This window comes from Crinia signifera, chromosome 3, assembly GCF_055691185.1.
Source record: "Crinia signifera chromosome 3, ASM5569118v1, whole genome shotgun sequence".
Classification (NCBI taxonomy): Eukaryota; Metazoa; Chordata; class Amphibia; order Anura; family Myobatrachidae; genus Crinia; species Crinia signifera.
The window spans coordinates 225,005,065-225,023,120 of record NC_139219.1 but is presented as its reverse complement, the minus strand read 5'-3'; the positions used below and the strand labels follow the sequence as shown (position 1 = coordinate 225,023,120).

Here is an 18,056-nt window from a genome sequence, read left to right as displayed (position 1 = left end):
AGTGTAACTACTATTAATGAGGACATATTGGGTGGTATTCAGTGCCTCGGTGAGGGGGTTTATACGATGAGGATGGCTTACTTTCGGCAAGGAAAAGCCATCCTCACTGTCAAACCCCTCACCATATTCAATGTCAGGGAGAAATCCTTTCAACAAATTGCAGGGGACTTGAGCATTTGCACCGAAGTTTGCCGCAAATGCTCAAGTCTGCTGCAATTTGTTGCAAGCCCTGCCGTTTTAATGGCTGTTACCACCTCGCTGAAAGGAACCAGTGAGGTGGAAACGGCGAGTGAAGGGGAGGGAGGGCAAGCTATCCGCACTGATCGCCGTCATAGCTCGCTGTCAGAGCATTGAATAATCCTCATAGTGTAATGCACAGGAATTGTAATCAATTGTGTAATTTTTCAAGACACCATTGCAAGTTATGAGGTAAAGTCAAGCAAATGTGAAAACTAGATGATGCAGATAAAGCAAAAAGTTGTTTCAAAGGTTTTTGGCTGCAGAAACAAATTATTCTCACCACAAAGTGACATGCTGTAAATCAAGGACCAGGTTACCAAACTTTGTTGCTTCCTTTCTTTCCGTTCTTGTTTCTGATCTGTTCTTTCCATTTGTTACAACAGAAGCAAGAACCATAACGAGGGATACATTTTCACTGCTCATTCTTAGAAATGACCTTTTGGATGCATTGATCTGGTAAATCCTTTTAGAGTGTAAACTTGGCTTGGTAAAGAGGCCTTTGATGATCTTCTCTCCTTCACAAACAAACATTGTTTGTGCCCTCTTGATACTGTTGAAAATATGTTCTGGCTTAGTAATCAAAAGAAAATGTTGGCACAAAATTGGAGCATAGTAGAATATATATGCTTGCATAAATTACACAATATACATAAAACAACTATATCATTGAAATAACTGCAACAATATCTGCAAAAAAAATCTGTACTAGGTGTGTTCTGATTTTAAATGTAACTTTGATGAGAATTTCTGTTTTTATTGAAAAAATGTTAAGTGATGAGTTTTTCTATCATCTTCTTGAACTGCTGAAAAGTTAAAGGGGGCAGAGGAAAGCTGCCAGCCAGCCAGCCAGCCAGCCTTTAGAATAAATTAGAGCGGTATAATCCTGAATTTCTTTATGAGGCTTGCCCACCAACTCACCATTAATAGCCACATAAAAAACTTGTGTAGGTACAGTTGAAATCAGGGGCGGGCTGGGCCGGGGGGCAGGGTGCCATATGCCCCCCGGGCCACTCTGCCATCTGGTGTACAGGGCCAGTGGGCCACCTCTTTAATAATAAGTACCCTGGTGGTCCAGCGGTTTCTTTACCTGCGGCTGCGATCGGACTGTCACCGTCAGCAGCCGGAGGCATAATCCACCATGCAGGGCTATGCAGTGTGGTAAGGCTGCCAATGTGCGGCCGTATCACAGACTGCTGGTAACTGTGGATCTTCAGGGCTACGGAAGCCCTGTAGTTCCCCAGTTATTACCATTCTCTGTGATACGGCCGCGCATAGGCAGCCTGACTTCACTGTGTGTCTCCGTTGTGTGAGCCTGTACTCAGCTCTGTGTGTCAGAGCTAGGCTCACAAATTCCAAACAAGGGCAGCCAGCAGCAGCACCAGCACCGACTGTCAGACAAGTACAGTTCAACTTCTGACAGCCGGACAAGTTCCCTCCTAAGGCCCGCAGCTCAGCGTCCTGTCCGGGCTATACAGTAGCCCCGCCCCCAACTCTCTTCCTGTCTGACTGTACTAATCTCCTCCGCTCCCTGCACACCGCACAGGATGGAGACGGCTGGACGGCCTGGACCTGGGATCAACTGGGGATCATCATAACAACAAGGTAGTCCCTGACCCCTGGTCTATCTCTACCTTTCCCCTGCTGCAGTCATTTTCAATATCTCCCCTGCTGTCCCTCCCACTCTTTCCCTCTTCCCTGCTGTCTCACACTAACTCCCCTGTGGTCTCTTTCTCCTACTCTGCTGTCTCTTTCACTATCTCTCCTGCGGTCTCTCTCACTAACTCCCCTGTGGTCTCTCTCTCTCCCGTGCTATCCCTTTAACTATATCCCTAGTGGTCTCTTTCACAAACCCCCCTGCAGTCTCTCTCTCTCTCTCTCTCTTCCCTGCTGTCTCTTTTACTATCTCCCCTGCTGTCTCTTTTACTATCTCCCCTGCTGTCCCTTTTACTTTCTCTCCTGTGGTCTCTCATTCTCTACCCTGCTGTCTCTTTCACTCTTTCCCTGTGGTCTCTCTCCCTATCTTCCACCCTGTGCTTTTTCTCTCTATTTATCTCTCCCCTGCGCTCTCATGCAATCACCCCTTCCCCTGTGCTATCTCTCTCACTATCTCACTCTTCCCTGCGCCCTCTCTTGCTCTCCCTTGCGCTCTCTCTTGCTATCTCCCCCTCCACTGTGTTCTCTCCGGCTATCTCTTTCCCCTCTCTCTCCCACATGTGCTTTTCCCTTTCGAGTGAGCTCCTCCCACAGGATTCAAAACGGATCCCTCCCAGGAAGCCCTGTGGCCGCCTGGGTCTATACGCATGTGCAGGGGCCTATAATGTAAGAAACCCGTAAGTCCAAGTAATGTCGGTGATCACAAAGGGCAGCTCTTATCAGGAGAGCTGCCTTTTGTGTTGCTTATCACATATGTCAGTACATATGCGATGAGCATTGTGACGATGGGCGGCAGGATGTACCATTACTGCTTGGTGCATCCCGCCCCCTATATCACTCCAGGGCCACTCTCTTATGTTATCCCCCCAGGCTAAAAGTTGCCAGCCAGCCCCTGGTTGAAATCCTCAAAGGCTTTATGTAGCAAGCCTTTGCAAGCATAAACAAAGCGCATATCTTTGATTAAAGCCACTTAAATATTCAACCTTCAAAATCACTGATGCGGGCACTGGAAAGCAATGTGAAGATAATAGGAACAAATCAAGGTCAGCCACAGGACAACTACGTTTACCTTCCCAAGCTCAGGATTTGGGTTTCCTGGCAAGGAGCAGAGTGACACGCCAACATTATGATGATTTATGGGCTTTTGTTGTTCTTTTTCATTTCAGTAGCCTATTAATTTCAACCTCTTCAAAATTAACAGCAATTGAAAGAAATAGAAATATATGGCCTACTGTAATTCAGACCTGTTCATATGGTTACGGGCCGGGCAATTAGACTGCTCATGCATACAGCCTGTAGAACACATGCGCAAGGCTTTCCTTCGATAAAATCCTGCTCATTTCTTTTCGCTGGACATTCGCAAGTTGATTGACAGGAAGCTGACATTTTGGGGCGGTAACTGGCCGTTTCCTGGGAGTGTCAGGGAAAATGCAGGCATACCCAGGTGTTTTAGGGTAAGGCGTGTGATGTCTGCTCTGATCCCTATCAGCCAGTTCTATTGCCAGTTCTATTGCAGCTGCTGAGCAAGTCCTGGGCTATGCACAGATTGCAGGCAGTGGAGATATCATTCGATGATGACTGAAATGCAGATGGATCTGATGCAGCTATTCTCATCCCTGCAATATGTTCGCAAGCCATGCTAAGCAAATTGCACGCTTGCATAGGGTTGGATTTTACTCTGGTGGGGTGGCATAAACGTGATCACAGGGCTCCAAAAATTAGCAGCTGTTTCATCAGGTCAGAATTAGTCCCAAAGTCTGTGCTGCTTCTGTCTGGAAGCATTGACATACCTACTCGAATGTGTCCAACACATACCAATCATTGGTATACCACATGTAAACTGCACATCAAAGATACAAACCGCATTTCCACATGCGATTTGCAACTCCAAATATAGCTGGTAAAGATGATCTGCTCTGTGAATTGAATTTAGTTATTGTTCTTTACTATGAATGAACTCATTCCTCAGATGTCTTTCACAAAAATGATAGCAGCTTTCAATGTTATTTTAATGATTACAAGTATGTTATTGTTACTTATATAACATGTATGGCTTACGTTTCATTTCAAGCCTATCTTTTCTTCATCTAAAGGCCGTATTTAGATGTAGATGCTGTAAATGGATGCCATACGCAAAAGTGGAATGCAAAGTCTGTGCATGCATTCGAGTTGTACTGTCTCAGTGTCCCCATTGTCTTTAGCACAGAGGCAAAGCACAGTCTGAGAATATTATAGGGTGTAGATGGGAGGTAATGGGGATGATGAAGTTGGCAGGAATATGCCGCTGAGTGCTGCTGCATACATAGACGCACACAGGTTCATACAAAAGGCCATAGTAGGAGAGAGAACCTACAGTTCATCCATAGCTGCCTACCCTCCTGCATTCTGCAGGAGACTCCCTGAAATAGCAGCAATCTCCCTCTCTCCCTTATTAGTCTAGCAATCTCCCTCATTTCACCTAGCCCACATTACACTGTTACATTTTTTTGGGAAATGGGAATGAGAGACAGATACATTTACATTGAATCATTGGCATCAGTGCCATACAAGTATAGTAGCTCTTACTAACTGCTTGGGGGCTCATCTACAGTTGGATACAAGTCATTTTACAAGATTTATCTCAGATGTAGCAGTGCACACCCACACTTCTAGGTGCCACATTCACAATCTCTCCATATATGGAACTAGACACGTCCTTTGGGTGGAGCATGACATTCCCCCTCAATGGGGCGTTGTGCAAAATTCTACTACCAACTATAATCTCCCTGAAACTAACTTTCAAAAGTAGGCAAGTATGAGTACATCTGCCATAGAGCTGGTGTAAGTTTTTGATGATGCATGATATGCAGAGTTCCAGGAATCCACTGCCTTATAAAGCTGCAAATGGCATCCCATTTGTTTAAGAACCAGACATTGCATTAGCATAAAGCCAAAGACGTGACTACAGCAAAAGATGACCTCGGAGTCAGGCCCAAAGTGTGACAAGAAGATTAAGATGATCATTCAATTTATAAGTTTGAATATATTGCACAACAAGGGGTCAATTCAAATAGGCGTGAAAAGGGGTGGCATTATGCCACACTTACAGTACTTGTGTATATGTGTTCACAGTCCAAGTTCAGAGCAAGATTGGGCTGCATGGGTGGTGATTTCTACTTCTGTTTATGGCATTTATTGCCATTGCTAACCCGCCTCGCTTCTAAATGATCATTCCATGGTGACTCACTTTACAAAGTGACCTTAACAAGCAATTAGCAATCCCTGTATACAGTTTTTTAAAGCATAACCTTTTTTTCTTAGAAAGTAAAATTAATTTCACATAAATACCTTTTGCTGTTTGCTAACCATACACACAATTGCTGTCACTTTGAAACATTACTCCACCCCAGGATTGAGCAGAACCTTTCATGTTCAGATATTATTATTATTATTTATTTAGAAGACGCTGCAAGTGGTGTGCAGCGCCTACATATAGAGCATATTACAGCAATACCGGGTACACAGAACTAAATATAACAGTAACTGAAAAACTAAACATTGCACAGGTAACAATTAGCAGCACCTCAATACACAATACAGCTGAGATGTAGGGAACTAAAGAAGTTGTACATGAGCAGGTTGCTATAAGAAGAGATGCATGATGACAAGGGAGAAAAGATGCAGGTATAGATAGAAACATAGAAACATAGAATTTGACGGCAGATAAGAACCATTTGGCCCATCTAGTCTGCCCCTTTTTTATCCTTCAGGTCATCTCAACCCTGTTTGATCCTTATTTCTTTGTAAGGATATTCATATGCCTATCCCAAGCATGTTTAAAATGATCTACTGTCTTATCCTCTACCACCTCTGATGGGGGGCTATCCACTACCCTTTCTGTGAAGTAATTTCTAACCTTTGCCCTGAACCTATCTCCCTCCAGTTTCACTGCATGTCCTCGTGTTCTATTACTTATTTTCCTTTGAAGAAAATTCCCCTCCTGTACTATGTTAAAACCCTTGATATATTTAAAGATTTCTATCATGTCCCCCCTTTCCCTTCTCTGCTCCAAACTATACATTTTAAGATCTTTTAGTCTATCCAGGTAAGTTTTGTGATGTAGGCCATGCACCATTTTAGTTGCCCTTCTTTGTACAAACTTCAATGTATTTATATCCTTCTGAAGATATGGTCTCCAGAACTGGACACAGTATTCCAGATGAGGCCGTACCAAGGAACTATAAAGTGGGATTATTACTTCTACTGCTACTGATTCCTCTGCCTATGCAACCAAGCATCTGACTACCCTTCCTCATTGCTTTGCTACATTGCTTTCCTGCCTTTAAGTCACTTGAAATAGTGACTCCTAGATCCCTTTCCTCCTCAGTAGTTTCCATTATAGTATCCTTGATACTATATTGAGCTTTTGGGTTTTTGAGTGCAGAATTTTGCATTTTTTAGCATTAAACTGTAGTTGCCACACTCTTGACCAATTCTCAGTCCAAATAGATAGTTCCTACTGTATGTTTGAAAGAGATGTAATTGAACAAATGCGAGAGCTGTGAGAACAAGGGGGAAGAGAGCCCTTCTCCACAGTCTAGATACTTCTGGCTACCATGGCTTATTGAATCGAGAGAGAGAGAGAGAGGTCTTATGGTAATAACAATGTTTCGGTCTTTAATGACCTTAATCATTGTTCGATAAACACCGAAATGTTGTTGATACCGTGAGACCTCAAAGTCCTGTGAGTGCCGCCATGTCGCTGATATATTTGTTGCCTAGGCAGCCTGGATGGCACCAGGGCAGCATAAAGTAGCGTGGATACATTAACCTATGGAGTGCCGGTTCTTCTTTGGCATGTACATATATATAAGTATATATACACAAGCAGATTGGACTGCATTCACGTATAATAAAGTATAGTTCCGGTGCCCTCCCTAAGTGTTCCCCGATGCAGGAACTCCAGAAACAACCGATCCCAATTCAGCAAGCATTGCAACGTTTCAATGCAATTATTTACATAATCATCCAGGAAAGATATGATACATACAGTAAAATAGCTCACCTTATATTCCCTCACCCACTGGCAGCTGGCAGTGGTGCCGTTCAGGAACGGAGGAGGAAGTCCAGTGATGATGCCATCAATCCTCGTCTGTCGCCATGCCAACCCGCCACAAATAAAAATAATTATATATTTATATAATAGAACGTTATTCTTAACTAGCTGAAAAAAAAAAAAATTGGATCCATTAAAATAATTGGTACTCTTTACCTAGAACGGCGCCCATCGCGGTGATCGCGACATCGCGGGCAGCACATAAACGGCCGCGACGCGATGCCCGCGATCACCGCGATTTTCCCATAGGGAACAATGTTAAAAAGTCAGATTGATCGCGATTTTGCATTCAATGCCTCAATGCCCGCGATTTTACCATAGGAATCAATGTTAAATGGGCTACAGAGCCCAAATAGGCTCAATTAACCCTTAAATGTCACCCCAATTTTTTTACGCCACCCCACGATCCACGCCAACCCGAAGCGTGGCGAGCGCAGCGAGCCCGCGAGGGGCGGCGGTACGCGTCCTCCGACCTTTTCATGCCCTACTATCCACGTCGGCGTGGAGTTGAGAATAGAATAGTGTGGCGAGCGCAGCGAGCCACCGAGCCCGAAGCGTGGCGAGCGCAGCGAGCCCCGCGAGGGGACGCGGATACCTTCACAGTTATACGCGTCCCCTCGCGGACTTCACAGGTGTCCGTGGCGACGCGGACACCTGTGAAGCCCGCGAAGGGACGCGTTTACCTGTGAAGGTATCCGCGTCCGCTCGCCACGCTTCGGGCTCGGTGGCTCGCTGCGCTCGCCACACTATTCTATTCTCAACTCCACGCCGACGTGGATAGTAGGGCATGAAAAGGTCGGAGGACGCGTACCGCCGCCCCTCGCGGGCTCGCTGCGCTCGCCACGCTTCGGGTTGGCGTGGATCGTGGGGTGGCGTACAAAAATTGGGGGGACATTTAAGGGTTAATTGGGGCTATTTGGGCTCTGTAGCCCATTTAACATTGATTCCTATGGGAAAATCGCGGGCATTGAGGCATTTTACAGTAAAATCGCGGTCAATCAGGCTTTTTAACATTGTTCCCTATGGGAAAATCGCAGTAATCGCGGGTACCCGATTTTGATGTACCCGCGATTTACCCGCGATGCCCGCGATTACCGCGATTTTTTACCCCCGACGCCCGCGATTCTGATCGCGGGCGCCGTTCTAGGTAAAGAGTACCAAATAATTTTCCTTTTACTTCTATATTGGTCTCTTTCAGTAGTGCAGTAATAATCTACATGTATTGTAGAGTTGTTTCTGAATTTCATACTTGGCAGAGATTTGCTGTCACAAGGTCAGAGTGTGGTGTGTGTTTTTTTAATTTCAGTAATTTAGGTTTCCGTGCCAGAGAGCTTGTCCAAAGGACAGAGAGCTTCCAGACTTCTCAGTCCAAACTACTTTTTTGGCAGAAGGCAAAGGAGTGAGAGACTTCCTTGCCTTGTCTCTGTATGTGGAGAGCAGGCCTGTGTCTAATACATAGTGGTATGCATTGCGTCATGTGATGTCACTGATCTGACTGCACGGGTATACATTTGACTTATTAAAACAGACATGTCCTATATATAACTGGGTAGACAACATTTAAACACATTTCATTTCTTGTTTGTTACAATTGTTTGTTCCTTGTTCAGATTTGTGCAAATGTGCTAGACAGATAATAAAAAATATATTTGAAAACATTATTGGGAGGGGTTCTTTCTCCGCTGTTACAATAAGCAATTGGGTAGAACTAACTGTTTGAAAAATATGTATTCAATTTTAGAACACAAATGCTTCCAGGCAGCGTGATATTTTGGTCATACCCAGCAAAACAAATATGGCAAATTAAAATCATATCTCATTTAACTGAACCAAATAAAATAACTTTACTGTCTTTTTTTGCTTTCTACATTCAGTAGCATGGATTGGATCAGTGGCGTAACTACTGCATGTACTCCCACCTGCCGCAAATTTTCCGCTGCCTCCTCTAGCATCCTCAAAAACTGTCTGCAGTATGGGGGCAGCCATTTCCTAAGTGTCACTTTTCATTATAGCAGCAGGTGCCGGTAGAGACGGGACCGTGACCACAGACAGATGCGGCAGGCCAGGTACCAGCAGACAGCATCGGGTAACTATAGCCCCGCAGACCCCCCAGCGTCCACACTTTCTCTGCGCCTCCCCGCCACCGCGGGGGGCTGCAGAGCTATAGTTACTCCACTGGATTGGATATACTTTACACCAGGCATTCCCAATCTTAGTCCTCAATGTGCACTTACACTGCAGATTTTAGATACCCAGGCTTTAGCACAGATGGTAAAATAAAATTAATGAAGGTACCGATTAAGTTACTTGTGCTCAAGCCTGGATATCAGAAAAAACCTGTACTGCTAGTATGCCTAATTAAGTCACCTGTTCTCAAGTATCGATATCACAAAAATCTTGGGAATGCCTACTTTACATGTACCCCTTTCAGTCATATGCACAAAACCTGGGTTTTTGCATCATCCTGTGTCCGGCTTGTGTCTGAAAGGTTTTACCCAGGTTAAGAGTCCCAGGTCCCTAGCATGGCTTTCCTTTAGGCCCCCATACATTACAGTGATTTGAGTCGATTTCACCTGTTCCCAACAGTGGATTGGGCCAAGAAATCACTTGTCTATGATGTTCCCTCAGGTCCGATGTGCAGTCCTGTGCAGACCTGTTGAAGGCGGACTCCTGTCCTGACTGTGGGGAACACGCATGAAATCTATCACATGCGATCCTTCCTGGGCAGCTATGAGGGATCGGATGTCCATGCACTGCTGCGATACATCACAGTAATGTATGGCCACCTTTAAACTACCAACCTGGGTAGTCTCAAATGGTTGAGTTCCCACCCATGTGAGAAATGGGTAGCCCCAGCTTCAACCTGTATTTTATTACATAGGAAAAGTAAATTTTAACCATGCACTGCAGATTATAAAACCCTATCTCCATTTATACAGTTTATGCTCAATCAATTCTCTCTCTCTCTCTCTCTCTCTCTCTCTCTCTCTCATATCATTGTACTTAAGAACTGAAGAGTAGGCCTTTATTCCTAAGTACTCAAATATTAGTCTTACCAGTGCTTGCTTAAAGAGTTTTATAAGATATGTGCAGGCCTGCAAATATTACAGAATTACAGTATGTGACTCTAAAGAGTATTAGATAATGATGTATGCATTGTCCTGGTAGTGCTGTCTCTGTAGCAGTCGCACCTGAAGGTTGCCTCTGTAGCTGTAATATCTGCAGAATTGCCCCTGGAGCTCTAATTCTGTATCTGGCTTTTCTCAAGTCTACTGTAACAGTAGGACGACATTTTGACATGTCCGCTCCTATCAGCTGCCAGCTTGCTCACATCTCTGCTGAGTGGTGAGTCATCACTTACAACTCCGACTTTGTGGAGTCTTCACTCATTTAGCCACAAGCAATTTACTCTTTGATCAAAAAGTTAGGAGCTGTGGATTGCTGACTTCATTTCAGAACTAGAATATGTGTCCCAGATTTGGTGTCTCAGCAATTACTTTACTGTATCAGTTAATACTTAAGAGTTGAATTAATAGCCAATATTATCATTATTTATTCTACTACTTCTTTCACCCTCTACACCACTGATACATTTAACTTGTTAATGTTTTATCACATTGCAATTTGTGGTTGAAAACAATCAAAAAATGTTTTCAATATGTAGGCCACTGAACAGTAAATTACCTGTACATTTGATCACAATTTTGAAATTTGTCGCTGTAACATTGACGATTAAAAAAATACTATGAACGTAGACATTCATGCTTGGTAAGGTTCACTTTAGAGTTTATTTGAACATTTAAGAACATTAACCACAATCTGTAAATGAAGGTTTCAGGTTCACCATGTGAAGGCCTGTGTAGTAAATGACAGAGATAGATTGTATCACTGATAAGTTCAGTCAACCTTATTTGACCATATTTGATCAAATTTCACACTGATTTGTATTAATTAAATGGTTCTATTGCATGTTTTAGTCCAGCACTCAAGGGGCCCAATTAAATTGTTGGTCTCTACAACATTTCCCTTGTTAAACCCCTTATCCTGCCTGCTTGACTAAGAAGTGGGTGGGCTATGGAAGATGCGGCCACTCTTTCATTTGTGTAGAGGGATGTGCAAAAAATTGCTAATCTCCCGCTACTTGAGGGAGAGTAGGCAAGCATGGTATACCATGGCTTTGGTACGGACGGGCTTGCATATGGGGCATGTGCACCCAATGGTGGCAGGGCTTAAATTGTTCCTGCGATGTGGGGGAACTCATTTTCCCTCTGCTACCAAATTCCTCCCCCCCCCCCCCCCCCCCCATACCCCACTAGGCAAACCAGGGCCAGTGGTAGGGGTTTTGGCATTCCCTTGCAAACTAAAATGCTTTTCTATTAAAATAACTGTGCAGTGCTAAGGTGGAGGTTGAAGTGCCTTACCTGACCATTACAGGTGGTGGAGCTTCGTTCCACCCAGTTCCACCTCAGTTTAGCCCCTTAATGGGTGGATAATTAAATAGCTCCAGTGGGCACCCACAAAACAATTGACTCAGCCACAATATGTTTTGAGAAGTGTTATTTTAGGTAAATTTAAATGCATACATTTTAACAAAATATGCTGACTTCTCTATGAACCCTTGGATGGTTGCCCAATTATCACTGGAGACTTTTCAATAACATGCTGCATTCTACTGTTAAAGTCCCTTTAGAATTCCAAAACAGTGGTGTTCAGTTACATCGTTATTGCTTCCCAGGAATTCCATTTGTAATTTTTTCAAAGATAACTTTGCAACATCTTGAAATGAATTTCTGAGGTCAGGGGCATTATGCTTTTAATGATCTTAAGCTAAACTGAAGACTTGTTAACATATCAAGTCAGGGTGAAGATAAAATTCCTGCCATTTCTCAGAAAAGCCTGCACTTCTCAGGTCATACCATTATCTTGCGAAGTTAAAGAAGGGAGAAAATATTGCCAAATTGGGCACAGAGAAACGTAGCAATACCACTGTTTTGATAAATTCCGTAAATAAAAAAGTTGGCTTGTATGGGGAAACATGTATTACACAGATCTGTACACAAGTAAGATCATTTTGGAGAAATAAAATGTGTTTTGAACTATTTAGTTCCATTTTAATTGCTCCAAAATTCCTCTCATTCAAATAGTTTCTTTGAAGTATGAAAGACATTAATTATTTTATTTACAGTTTCTTATATAGCGCAGCAAATTCTGTTGCGCTTTACAATAGGAAACAGTGATGAAACAAACTGAGTAGTAACAAACTAACATAGACGTAGGAGGACCCTGCACGCAAGCTCACACTCATCTCAATACGCTAAAAGGAACATACTCTGGGGGGTGATTCAGATCTGCTCTGTTCCGATGGTGAGGGATCTGCACATACATGTAATTGCGCATGTGCAGACTGCCTGCCGAGGTGTTCAAACGGGGCAGGGGGTGGCTGGAGGGGAAGTCCCCATGAAAATGCTGGGCATTCCCCTGGGAATGTAGGCGTGGCGTTCCCTGCTCGGGTTGGGCGGCTGACCTTGCATGATGTCAGTGCTTGACCCATTTTCGGCGATCAGTGGCTGTAATAAAAGTCCGTTGAGACTAACCTATATCACCGAAGGCAGGAGAAAACAGTCAATGATCAGCGATCATCAAATGATTTCTCCTGCTAGCGGCCGTAATGGAGCTTACAATCCATATTAATATCCCCTCGCATGCTACCGAGGGGATTCGGGGGGGGGGGGGAGGGGGGCATCTGTAAGGGCAGTGGGTAGCGGGTAGCAAATGTAACATTTGCAGAAAGAGGTAAGATGTGTACACACTGGGTGAAATATCGGTTATTCGATTGAACAGCCGATATATCGATGAACCATCGTTTAGTGTGTACAAGCAATATATCTGTGAACGGCGTCATTCACAGATATATATATATATATATATATATATATATATATATATATATAGATAGATAGATATATTGGGCCTTATTTTGGTTCATTCTTTCTGACAAAATCCTTCTTAGATGGACAAAACCATGTGCACTGCAGGGGGGCAGATGTAACATGTGCAGAGAGAATTAGATTTGGGTGAGTAATTTTGTTTCTGTGCAGGGAAAATACTGACTGCTTTATTTTTACACTGCAATATAGATCTCACTTTGAAGTAAAACCCCACCCAAATCTAATTCTCTCTGCACATGTTACATCTGCCCCACCTGCAGTGCACATGGTTTTGCCCATCTAAGAAGGATTTTGTCAAATAGAATGAACCAAAATAAGGCCCATAGATAGATAGATAGATAGATACAGAAGTACCAACACACTCGCCATTCCTAAGAATGAGGTGGAAACAGCACCCACATCCCAGGATGGGGTGCATTGGCCTGTGACCACACACTCTAGTAAATACAAACACAGGGGGCCCAGCACTCACTACAACTCACTGACTCACCTTCACATTCAAATAATCAATAAATAAATAATGGGGTTTTAGTTCATGAATTGATCAATGCATTTAAGCTTGCAGCCCATTGCCAAGGAACCCATTTCAAGTCCTACACTAACAACTGGTTTTCTTAGGAACCTGGCACCTGCTTACACATCATAGCTAAAATGAACATGTGTTTTTTTTCCTGGGTTAATGCTCAACTGCCAAGTACCTTATGGCTTTTAAAGGTGAGACCATCCCAAGCACAGCACCTGAATTAGTATTAAAGGGGCAGCTGTCACAGGTTTCAGGTAAATGAGCTTATCTAGGGTGCATGAGAAAGCTAAGATCACAGTAACAGAGGTTAATTAAAAATCAACCCAAATATATAGATACAGAAGTACCAACACACTCGCCATTCCTAGGAATGGGGTGCAAACAGCACCCACATCCCAGGGTGGGTTGCGGTGGCCTGTAACCACACACTCTAGTAAATACAAACACAAGGGGCCCAGCACTCACTACAACAAACTAACTCACGTTCATATAGTTTAATATTTTCCTATGTTGCTATTTGTGTGAAGGGCAGCACGGATGGTGTAATGGTTAGCATTACTACCTCACCGGTTCGATTCCCACCATGGCCATAACTGTGCGGAGTTTGTATACTCTCCCCATGCTTTTGTTGTTTCCCCCAGGGTACTCCGGTTACTCTAGTTTCCTCCCACAATCCAAAAATATACTGGTAGGTTAATTAGCGTCCAACAAAATTAACCCAAGAGTGTACATGTGGTAGGGAATTTAGATTGTAAGCTCCACTGGGGCAGGGACTGATGTGAATGGCCAAATGTTCTCTGTAAAGCGCTGCGGAATATGTGTGCCCTATATAAGAAACTTAATAATAATAATAATAATAATAATAATTCTAATAAAGAACTATGTTACACTGCCGGATCAGCGGCTAGCTTCTCCGGTCCTGACTTACTGGGATTTGAGCACTGGCAGGGTTGTGCATAGGGCAGTATATACAATACGGTATTACACTCTCCCCTGTAATCATTTCTCCTGCTATCTGCATCTACCCCAAAATGCAGACACGCCAAAATCACAGGTCAAAATTCCTGACCTGGGATTTTGGTGGAAAAGCGGTATTTCTATCGCTTTCCCTATTGATTGTGCCCAGTTAGTTGTTTCTTCTTCTCTTTTGGGAATAATAAAGTTCAAGTGGAGTGTGCTTAAAGCTGCCTTGTGGTGGGTACAACCAAAATGGTGGCCGTAACACAATCAATAATGCAAAGTGAAGAATAGAGAGTGGGTGTTCCCTCCACTGGCGCTTTATTGAATAATAGGTCCCTGGATGATGGGATACGATCCTCTTCTCCAAATATCAGAAAACAATTGATATGTATAGTAAATACCATACATCCCTCCTGTCTATATATAGGTTCCTCTTCTCTGCCTCTATGTATTAGATTCAAGTTCAGAAAAGGGGTTCCCCGCATCAATCACATAACAGCCGTACTCAAAGACAGTATGCAGTTGGTGATAATGCCCCCCCCCAATTATGAAATTGCATATAGTGTAACACCATTTATTAAAACCAACATAGAGACAGAGTGAACAATTGACAATAAAACTGAATAGGTGAAATGGAAGAATTACCATAGATGGTGGAGAACTTGGAAGGGATTCCAGTTCTCAAAGCTCACATAGTACAACGTTGATCTTGGGACTCGCCGTCAGACATCTGGAATCAGTAGGTAAGAGGTCCAAAAGTCCAACTCTAAAAAAGTCAGAATCTAATACATCTAGGCAGAGAAGAGGAACATTTATATTGACAGGTGGGATGTATGGTATTTACTATACATATCCATTGTTTTCTGATATTTGGAGAAAGGGATCGTATCCCATCATCTGGTCGTATACCAGTACGGATGGTGTAATGGTCGCACTACTGTGCGGAGTTTGTATATTCTCCCCACACTTGTGTGGGTTTCCTCTGGGTGTTTCGGTTTCCTCCCACAATCCAAAAATATACTGGTAGGCTAATTGGCTCCCAACAAAACCCTAGAATGTCTGTGTGTGCGTGTACATGTGGTAGGGATTATAGATTGTAAGTTCCACTGGGGCAGGGACTGATGTGAATGTTCAAATACTCTCTGTAAAGCGCTGCGGAATATGTGTGCGCTATATAAGAAACTGGTAATAATAATAATCCAGGGATGTATTATTCAATAAAGCGCCGGTGGAGGGAACACCCACTCTCTATTCTTCTTCTCTTTTGCCTACTCTATGTAAGAGTCCCCAAATAACCACACTTCAAATTAGTTAACGTTGCAGTTGATATCAGTAAATGTTGCCTGTGTCAAACATTAACTAAAGGCATAACTAAGAAACTACACACCTTATGCTTTTATCCAATAAAGATTCTCACGCTCACAAGATCATTTTGCTGGTCGATAGACAAGTAGAAATGCTGCTGGGATTCTCCACCTACATCTTCTTTTTCCATTGCAGCATCCTGTCAGCAGAAGCCTGGTGACTTAGCCAATTTGGAAGAGAAATATCTGAAACTGTTGGAGCTAAGAAGGATAATAACACTGCTAAAAGGCTATTTTTGCCAGTATTGTCAGCTCAATATAGTTTAGAACTTGATTTTAATGGAAAATGCTTCCCAGGTGGATTTGTTGATTTGTTATGAGATACAGTATATTGTGTCCTTGTGTCACCTATTTATGTTGTTGTTGTGGGATCTCAGGGACTCAGTGATTAAAACTCACACATGCAAAAATGGATTAATATTTTCAGAGGATTAAGGTCACCCTACCCCTCTTATACCTCACACACTGCATGACGACATCTACTGAATTGACATCATGCTCTTCCCCATAGCTGCAGCACTGATGAAATCCTGCTACAGTTACTTTTCTGTACTCATTTTCTCATATGTTACATACATGTATCACTACTGATTATTCAAACACATACTATATTATAGACAATATCTTAGCCCTGGGATCAAACACAGGGTGCATTATTCAGACTTGATCGCAGGGCACATTTGTTCTCAAATGGGCAAAACCATGTGCACTGCATGTGGGGTAGATGTAACATGTGCAGAGAGAGAGAGTTAGCTTTGGGTGGGGTGTGTTTAAACTAAAATCTAAATTGCATTGTCAAAATAAAACATCCATTATTTACCCTGCACATACACAAAATAACTCACCCAAATCTAACTCTCTCTGCACATGTTACATCTGCCCCTCTGCAGTGCACATTTTTTTGCCCATTTTAAGAAACATATTTGTCCTGCGATCAGGTCTGAATTAGGCCCGCAATGCGTACATTGTCCTTGCCACCGATTATTATATATTCATACAGTACGCATAGATAGCCATACATTCTTAGATAAGCATAACATCATTACTGTATTTTTGTAACATATGCACAGTTTTCAGAAGCATTACATATATTTTAGAATTTATTGTAAGTATTATTTTTTGTTGTTGCTAAAATAGGTTAGTGTATTTTTTAAAAGATTTATTCCCCATGAAACAGATGTTGCTGTTAAGCTATTACCTGACACTGGAAGAGTGTACCCTCAATTGAAAACTACTTTATTACACATGAAAATGTATTTGGCCACATTAGTTTTGTCAGACAAAAGAAAAAGATTTTATGTAGTGTTGCTAATTGGAACATGCAATAGAAAATGTATCTGAAAGGGCTTTTAGTCTGCAGTTGGCAGACATGTGCTGTGATGTATTAGACCTATTAATTAGATAGGAACGTTTTACAAATGACGTGCCCTTTGGAAGACTGTTCAAAAATTAAAAAAAACACTAGTGTATTCTATGTTATATAATATACATGTCTTTTTATTTTGTTTTGACAGAAATGTGCAGTGGCTAGGTTTAATTACTCCTATGCTATGGAATAATTCTCCCGATTCACTGAATTACATTGCTGCTATGTAAACAGCTGGAAGTGGAATAACAACAAATCGGGGAGATGGAGTGTAGGGACTTGGCATATCTCTATTATGGCCCCTGCACTTTTGGATAGTAGAACACAAATGGAACCTCAAGTTTGTTCAGGCCAGAAGATCTGGGGGGCGCAGATTTTCTGGTTACGCTACTGCCTGTAGGATAATAGTACATAGTACCCTAGCTTTGAAGATCATTTAGGACATCCAATTAGATGTTAATTAACATTTTTAGTCTTAAATCTGCTACTGTATTTAAAACTACTTCAACCTTTTGAGTGCCATTTTTATTCATCATAATGACATTACGGGGGAAATTTACTAAAGGAAATTTGTAAAAAATTAGGTGTATTTGTATCCAGAAATACACTTATTTTTGACATTTACTATCCCGAAAATACAGCAATTCGTATTCGTATTGATGTGCTATCAATACGAATACGAATTGCCGTATTTTCGGGATAGTAAATGTCAAAAAAGGTGTATTTTTGGATACAAATACACCTATTTTTTACAAATTTCCTTTAGTAAATTTCCCCCGTAATGTCTACCTTTATATAGGAAATATAATCTTTTTTGCACAACATTTTTCATTTGAACGACATTGGCACTTTTAGCGGATATTTTTAAAATCTATCACAGAGATGCCGACACTCAAATTGTTAATCA

The 18,056-nt window shown here is 42.4% G+C and overlaps 1 protein-coding gene across 3 annotated transcripts in view; it reads left to right on the top strand.

The window, feature by feature from the left end:
• P3H2 (prolyl 3-hydroxylase 2) overlaps positions 1 to 18,056 on the top strand; it is a 195,815-nt gene that overhangs the window by 70,387 nt on the left and 107,372 nt on the right. The window contains exon 1 of one of the 3 annotated variants that reach the window (XM_083177537.1): positions 1,626 to 1,842. The exons of the other annotated variants lie outside the window; for them this stretch is intronic. The gene's annotated coding sequence lies outside the window, so the exon portion shown is untranslated. Of the gene's footprint in view, positions 1 to 1,625; positions 1,843 to 18,056 lie in introns of those variants that run through there. 3 annotated transcript variants of the gene reach the window in all.